The 8,739-nt window shown below is 35.2% G+C and overlaps 1 non-coding gene across 1 annotated transcript; it reads left to right on the plus strand.

The window, feature by feature from the left end:
• Window positions 1-7,625: 7,625 nt before the first annotated feature.
• LOC138393524 (U6 spliceosomal RNA) lies at window positions 7,626-7,732 on the plus strand. The gene has a single exon (XR_011235204.1). It is a non-coding gene; the product is annotated as a U6 spliceosomal RNA (small nuclear RNA).
• The last annotated feature ends 1,007 nt before the right edge of the window (window positions 7,733-8,739 follow it).

The raw sequence follows: 8,739 nt of genomic DNA on the forward strand, positions 1-8,739 counted from the left end.
AGTCTGTTCCTTCCGCTACACAAGCGGGAACAGGACGAGAATTTAACCAGATGAGGTACTGATCCTAGTGCGAACCGATCTATAAATGCTGGACATCACTGCCCCGGAGCTTGGAGGCGATCTTGTCATTCCTCTCTGTTTGCATTCCTGGAAGGCACGTAGTATATATATTTTTTTCTTTTAAAACGAACCCTGTTGAGTTATAATTTACAAACGATAAATGCACCCACTTAAGTGGAACAGTTCGATGAGTTTTAGCAAATGCATATATAGGTGTAGCTATCTTCCCAGTCAAAATCGTAGAAAGTTTCCATCGCCCCCCCTAAAAGTTCCCTCTTGCCTCTTGGCGAAGATTCCCACCCCCACTCCTGGCCCTAGGCAACCACTAGTCTTGGCATCAGGATAGATTAGTGTGGCTGGAGTGTCTTATGTGTGGCTACACCAAATCTGTTTCCAAAGCAGTCTGGTTTGTGCTAGAAATAGGGTGAACTGACCTCTCAGAATCTGCACAGGACGGAGGAGTGAGATCGGATGCCCTGTCTTTTTCGGATGCATTCATTTCTCTCAATGAGTGCAGGGTGGTTTCCCTGATCCTCTTCCCTGGAGAATGTGGGAAACTCAGCTACAAATTTGAAGGCTCCTGTTTTCTATACTTTATGCAGATTCTCTCCCTTTTATGAACAGACTCTTTTGTTATTGGTTTGCTTTGACAGCATTTAAAACAACCCAAAAATGTCTTCAGTTGTTTCTACAGATAGTTAATAATCTTTTTCATGTGGTATTGATTGTCTTGCAGAGAACAACATGAAAATTCTGGTGGTACCTATTTCATTCTTAGGAACAGATCTCGCAAAGGATTTTTTTTTTCTTTCTACGGTATCACAGGAACTATATCTTTACAAAAGCAATCATCTTTTGGTATTTACTAAGAAATAAAAACCAGGCCTATTTTATCCACAAGACAAAAATTTGATGGATCCTTTCTATCTAGCAAATACACCAAAAGTATATGTGCTTTTTTATTTAAAAAAATCCTCTATATATTTTCAAAAGCTTTATCAAAGTGAAACTAAAAAAAATCCTACAAATATTTAGTTCAATCTTTTCTATGTCAGCTCCAATGGCATAGTGCCATGTGAATTTTACTTTGAAAGTAGAGTAGGAAAGTAAAAAGGAAAACAAGTCAGAGGTTCATAAATAAATAAAAATATATACACACACACATATATAAAGCTTTGGTTTGAAAAAATATATAGTGGTCTTGAATTATATATATTTTTCTCCATTTTAAAATAATTCTTTGGATTTGTTCCTGATTGTTTTCTGATTATCACCTCCTTGGATTTTGTGATTATATGCCTGTCTCACAGATTATTTAATTGAGGACCAGAGTAAACTTACTTTCTCAGTTGTTTTTGAATTTAAAATACCGGTTATAGATCATATTGTAGCTCTGCAATTCTCCTATCCAATGATCCTTTTCATGGCTTTTGCTATTTTACATTCCTTAAATCCATAATTTTAGCTATAATTGATGTATATTTATTGATGCAAGGAAAAACATTGTTTTCAGAGATGGCATTTTAACCACACAGTCTTTCATTCTGATTGGGGGGAGTTCGTATGATAGAGTGATGAATTCTACTCATTTCATTGCCGTTCACGGCAAGGACTCTACCTTAAAAAAAATCAAATTTGTAAGAGTGATTTGAATGAATGAGTTATTTTTAAAGCCTATTCTCCCACTCCTACCCCACCCCTTTTAATCCAGAATGCAGATACTCTGATGCATTCCAAGTGTACTTTATGCCAGGCTGGAGATAGGGTGGTGAACAAGACTGAGCTCTTTGCTCTTGTGGAACTTGCATTCCAGCAGGAGGAGATAGATAACAGGCAAATAGATAAACCAGAAAACAATCAGGTGATATGATAAGTGCTCTGATGACAATGATACAAAGCCATATGATAGGGGTGATTAGAGGGTGTCCTTAGTTTGACTTGTTGGAGAAGACTCTCAGGAGAGGATGTTTAAGATGAGACCTGAATAAGTCTTAAAAACAAAGATCATCCCAGACAGGATTGATCTTGGCATTTACTCCACTCCAATCACAATAAGGATCCTTTCTGTCCATCAAATATACCAAACTGGTATTTTCTTCATGGCCGTTATCACTGCCTAAAATAATCTCATTTGTCTGTTTGTTTACCTGTTTATTTCTTGTATCCCCTTACTACAGTACTGGCTTCAGCAGGTTGGAATGAAGCCAGTCCCTAAGGTTTGTGGAGCCTGAGCAAGAGTACAAATGGAATCACTACTGTAGGTCTCAATATTTTAAAGTTATTAATCAACTTAACATACTGTTAACTGGGATATGCTATAACCTCCAACATTGATAAGTAAACATTTATAATGACAAAATAAAAATGTTTCTATATGGCTGAAAATATGCAAAATCTAAAAGATGATGACTGCATTTAATTATTATTGTCTGGGTGTCCTGTTGATTGGCTGATGATTTTGGATGAGTAATAAAGACATCTATAGTTAATACATTTCCTGTATATTTAGCCCATAAAATTTTGCCTTCCTTTCAGCAAAATCACCATTTATGATTTTCATGTAATTGTGTTCTATCAACAATAATGATCAAAAAGATTACAAATTAAAATTTAATTATATTCAAAATTTACAAAATTTGAAGGTTTGTATAAAAATATAAATTAAATGAAAAGCAGTACCTTAAGTTTATTTTTCACTCATTTTTGAGCTATCTTTCTTCTAAGAAGCCAAATAAAGATGTGAATAGTAGCAAAATTTTAAATAAAATTACTTAAATAAATCTAAAAGTTTTCTTGATTTTTTGGTAAATACTATTACCCTGTGACATTTTTCATAAAAATAAATTGCTCACAAGTTTATCATTTATCTAGTTGCCCGTGTAAGGAATTGGTATTACCCTTCATTCAGGTTACATCTGTATCTGCCTATTTTCAAATTTAAGAATCATATGAATTATTTAATATTGTTAAATGTTCCTCAACTGTCACATCTAATTGTTGATGTATTCCTTACTAATTCCTGAGTATATCAAGAACCATAAATCGGAAAACAAAAGGAAATAAGAAATTACATGTTTGGAACTACTCAGATATAACACTTATATTTTGGAAAAATCTGTTATGTTCATATAGTCCGAAAGGAAGAGTGCGACAAATGAATTTGTCTTTTCTCTTACCTAAGCACTTCTGTATTCAAATTCTCCCTGCACTGTTTTTTTTTTTTTTTTCATCTTTGGTGCATTTGGATAATCCCTGCACTCTTAAACAGTGTCCAGAAACAGTATGATTCACAAACTTTCAGAGTATTCAGACAAGGTTGTCTTTTATTTTGAGGACATGAGGCAAGGGACCTGTTTCCCAGAAGCTTAAACAAATTTATTTTTTATGTGTTTGTGATATGCAGAGATCAGGGTCGTACCGTGGTCCAAGGACAATGTTGAAGAAAAGAGCTTTCTCATGTTTACCACTGAATCCTCACTATCAGTTAAGTACCCAGGATGTGGTTAACAATACGTATGTATTGACTGCACAGATGAATGAATGAATTTAAATGTACATAAGCCGTATCTGTATCTCCTGTCTGTTCAAGAAATGTGTAGCAGAATGCAAGTAAATGAGAATAGCATTATGATAGGAATAGTTTAGAATTATTCTAACTATAATAAATGTAAATTTTTCAGAAACTTCAGAATTTTATTATTAGTAGATTATTTGCATCATATATCACAACTGAAGGGATTCCATCGACTTGCAAATATATCTTTTTTTTCTTTTTTTTTTTTTTGTTGAGACAGAGTCTCACTCTGTTGCCCAGGCTAGAGTGCTGTGGCATCAGCCTAGCTCACAGCAATCTCAAACTCCTGGGCTCAAGCTATCCTCCTGCCTCAGCCTCCCGAGTAGCTGGGACTACAGGCATGTGCCACCATGCCCGGCTAATTTTTTCTATGTATATTTTTAGCTGTCCAGATCATTTCTTTCTATTTTTAGTAGAGACGGGGGGGTCTCACTCTTGCTCAGGCTGGTCTCGAACTCCTGATCTCGATGGATCCACCTGCCTCGGCCTCCCAGAGTGCTAGGATTACAGGCGTGAGCCACCGTGCCCGGCCGCAAATATATCTATTGATGAGAAAATAAATAGGATGTATGTAATTGGCAATGTAAATTCAACATATGAAATCTACATTTTGGCCAAGTGCTAACAAATGTATGGCCAGTTAGATGATTGAGAAGTAGGTTTCTTCATATTGTGTCTCAATAAAAATTATTTGAATTATTTTGAATTTGAACACTTATGGTCTTGTTACCAAAAATTACAATTATTTTTCTGGTTATTTTGAAATGTGCTGGTGGGGAGCTGGGAGTTGAAAAAAAAAAATGATTTGGAAATGAAGAACAAGTGCCTGGAATATCTTTAGAAACCAGCAGGTGGCGCCAAAGCATTTTCCTGACCCCAGAGGGAGTTGGTTGGTATCTCCAGTGGCCTGGTTCTTTCCAAAGAAGCAGAAGTTTTCAGATTTTTTAAATTTGAAAATTATATACAATTACCTAAAAATTGGTTCATTAAAGCTTCCACATGTTGTAAAAGGAAATGAAAATAATGCTTTCAAACATCATTTAGAGAACTACAGGGCTTAAAAATGTTTAAATATTCTTGCCTAATGAGAATCATTCAGTTATTGTTTAACGAATACATTAAATTGTAGGTGTGAGTAGCCTGAATTCCTTTCCTCTCCCAGCCCCATCTCATTCCAAGTTGATTTCTATTGAATATTTGCCACCGGGGATGGTGAAGCCAGAAGATGAGACTAGTATAAACAAAATGGCAAAGAATTAGCCAGGACAGTTTGGGGGAGCTAGGAGGACTTGGCTGTATGTGAGATGAATTCGAAGGGAAACTTGGGGTTGAGAGAGGGGTTTGGGGAGGAGGTTGGAGAGAAGGGCAGCTCCCTGTGTGAGGTAATACTAGATGTTAGATTGAGAGGAAGTGGATAGAAAAAAATAAGCACTTTTGCTTTGTGCTACATTTAGATTCTTCCTTAGGTATTCTTAAAAGATTTCTATAAAGATTTCAATTTATTTTTAGTTCTATTTGAGAGTCAGACCTATTTCTTATAGTGAAACTCTATGCCATGGCTGGATTCAAGACCCAGTAAGCCATTCTAGTTTTATGTGGGTTATTTAAGTATCATAAAGAGAGAGACAAAAATATCATTATTTCCTAGTGACATGATTATATACTTAGAAAAGCCAAGGATTCCATTCTAAAAATAGCGGAAATGGTATGGAACATAGGAAACTAGGCAGGTGCAAGTATACACACACACACACACACACACACAGATATACATGTGGTGTTAATGACAAACACATATTTATAACTGTAAGAGAATAAACTGATAAAAAAGAGCCAATTCCCAATAGCAACACACACACACACACACACACACACACACACAGAGTACTTGAGAAAGAAAATTTACTTAAAAGATCTTTGTGAATAAAACTATAAAACCTTATGGAAAAGTAAAAAATTTGAATGAGTAGGGAAGATGGATAGCTATATTATGCTTCTAGATAAGAAAACAAATATTACATAAAATGTCTATTTGCTATCCCCAAGTTAATTTAGATATTTAATTCAGTCTTTAGAAAAATCCCAGAATGATTTTTTTAATTTGACAAAATGTTTCCAAAGTATATATGAAAGAATAGGTATACTAGAACACATTTTTAAAATTCTCAGAGGGATATTTAATGAAAAAAATATAATAGGGTAGATTAGCATTATCAGATATTAAAAATACATGGCAAAGCAGCTACAGGTAAAAGTATAGCTCTGGGGCAAAACCAGACAAATAGATCCCCAGTACCAAATAGCTAATCCAGAAATAGACTCCAATATATTTAAGTATTTAATGTAGTACAAGGGGAATACAAAAAATATTCAAGGAAGAAAATATTCACTAATTAATGCGGGGCTAAGTAATTTTGGTGGAATAAAAAAATAAAAATAGATATTCATCTCAATCTGTACACAAGAACAGATTCCAGAGTACCTAAAGAAATTATGGTTTTGAACAAGATACAGTAAGAGGGACTCAAAATGGACAAAATATATGAAACAACAGTTTTAAGACATCTGGCAACGAAGTTACTGGTGATTCCAGAGAGACATGAATTAAATGAGGTGAGCCCTCCGAGTGTCCCAGTTGACTGCCTTGGGAGAGTTTACAGGCCACAGTCCACACTGGGAGAGCCCAGGCAGAGCACCCTGGACTCTCTGAGTTGAAGAAATGGAGCTCGGAGTATAGGGAGAACCAGGTGGCTAGAGTTTGCAGAAATAGAGACACGGAAGATTTTTTTTTTTAACAGACCTACATTGAACTACTAGGGAAGAAAACTATAACGTATAGATGAAAAATACAATGGATGGGACTAATGGCAAAGTAGATATCACAGAAAAGATTAGTGAATTTGAAAGCATAGCAGTAGAAACTACCCAAAATGAAACATACAAACAGAAAAAAGAGAATTTTAAAAAATGAACAAAGCATCAGTAAACTACAACACAACTTCAAATGGACTAATATGTGTGTAACTGGAATCCTCGAAGGAGGGGGGTGATAAAAAATATTTAAAGATATAATAGTTGGCCATTTTTCAAATTTTATTAAAGATGATGAATCCATAGATCCAAGAAGCTCAATAAACACCCATATGAGAAACAGGAAGAAAATGACACCAAAGCTCACTAAACAAAATGCTAAAGAAGTTATATTAACATAAAAACTTAAATAGTAAAAAAACAAAAAAAAAGATAATGGACTTGCACATTTATCAATTTTGGGGATGATATGAGAGAGGACTTCCTAGAAATTTCAGAAAAAAAATTATTGAGGAGAAGATCAGCAGATGTAACTACATAGAAACTACAGATTCAAGATATTCTGCTTTTTAAAATAATGCATAAACCGATTAAATAAATTTAAAAGACAAGCAACAGAGGAAAAAACAACAAATATAGAAGATAAAAGAATAGCATCATATATGTATATAATACATATCCCATAATACTAAGTAGAAAAACACTAAGATTTCAATCAATAAATACCCAAACACCATAACTAAATGATTCACACACAACAAATCCAATTATTAAATTTATGGGAAAATGTTCAACTCTGTTAGAAAGAATAATGTAAAAAATAATCTGTAGATTAGAATAATACACCTTATACCTACTGAATTAACAAATGTTTTTTTTTTTTTTAATGCAGGCAGTCCCTAGGTTACAGATGACTTGACGTATGGCATTCCATACTTATGAACGGGCTCCCAGGGCTCCCTATGAGGATAAGTTATAATTAAGTAATTAAATTAATAATTCGAGAACTAGTTTCTTCTGTGCATGTAAAGAACTCCGCGTGGCATAAGTGGTTCATGGGCGCAGCATCTTTCCACTAGCAACTAGTCTCCTAGACAGAAAAGCAGCTGATAGAAACACAAGAACATGAAGAATCAGAAGATTCAGAGCCAAGAAAAGTTAAAGACAAAAGAATTAGCTAGTACTTCCTTCGGAAACACATACATTAAAACTGAAACAATACAGAGAAGATTAGAATGGCCCCAGCGCAAGGATAACACACAAATTTGTGAAGCGTTCCATATTATTTTTTATAAAAAAAAATTAGTTGAAGCCTTTCATTTCATTGAAGCACGATTTGCTAAGCTTGAGGAGCAAGATCCTAACATTGAGTGGTTTACAAAGGTTTACTGTGCAGTTAGTGAGAACATCAGCTGCTACAGGTCATTTCTGATGGAAAAAAAAAGGCTGTGCAAACAACCCTACGTACATTTTTCTAGAAACTGACATCAGTGGTAAACTCCTCTCCTCCTGCAACAGAATCAAACCCTGATTCTCCAGCACCTACCCCATCCTCTCCAACACCATCTCCATCATCGTCTTCCAACTGATGTCAGCTACCTTCTTGCCTCAAAAGTGCCCCTTCCAGTAAGCAAGACAGTGATGCAATATTAGATAAGTGTTAACCTTTAAGATTCTTTGAAATTTCTTCTAACTCCTTTCTTTTTTTTTTTTTTTTTTTTTTTTTGAGACAGAGTCTCACTCTGTTGCCCAGGCTAGAGTGAGTGCCGTGGCATCAGCCTAGCTCACAGCAACCTCAAACTCCTGAGCTCAAGCGATCCTCCTGTCTCAGCCTCCCGAGTAGCTGGGACTACAGGCATGCACCACCATGCCCGGCTAATTTTTTCTATATATATTTTTTAGCTGTCCATATAATTTCTTTCTATTTTTTTTAGTAGAGATGGGGTCTCGCTCTTGCTCAGGCTGGTCTCGAACTCCTGAGCTCAAACGATCCGCCCACCTCGGCCTCCCAGAGTGCTAGGATTACAGGCGTGAGCCACCGCGCCCGGCCTCTTCTAACTCCTTTCTAAACTTTTTATATAAACTTTTTTATTTGAATTAAAAGAAAGAGCACAATAGTTTCTGTAACTTATTATTACAGTACAGGAGTATTATTATTAATACAGTATTACAATGTATTATTACCACATAATATATGAGCCACTATATTATTATTATTATTATTATTACCATATATAGGCACTGTTCATCAGGACTCCGAGTTACATACAAATCCAACCTAAAGATGTTCTCAG

Source organism: Eulemur rufifrons, chromosome 11 (assembly GCF_041146395.1).
Source record: "Eulemur rufifrons isolate Redbay chromosome 11, OSU_ERuf_1, whole genome shotgun sequence".
In the NCBI taxonomy this organism is placed as follows: domain Eukaryota; kingdom Metazoa; phylum Chordata; class Mammalia; order Primates; family Lemuridae; genus Eulemur; species Eulemur rufifrons.